Here is a 213-nt window from a genome sequence, read left to right on the forward strand (position 1 = left end):
CCGTAACGACCCCCATCACTGCCAGCAGATGCCCAACATCCCTCTCTCCGAGGAGACTTCCCAGTGACGCCCCTGAGCCCCCCATCTCCGGGGGGACCTGCCTGCAGCCCCCTCCCCGGGGTCGTGGATCCTGTAAGGCCCGGCTCCCTCACCGGGGGTCCTGGCTGATCATGTGGGAACCGCCACGAAGGGTGTCTTCTGCGGGAGGAATCG

This window comes from Cariama cristata, unplaced genomic scaffold (genome assembly GCF_000690535.1).
Source record: "Cariama cristata isolate BGI_N322 unplaced genomic scaffold, ASM69053v1 scaffold28559, whole genome shotgun sequence".
NCBI lineage: Eukaryota > Metazoa > Chordata > Aves > Cariamiformes > Cariamidae > Cariama > Cariama cristata.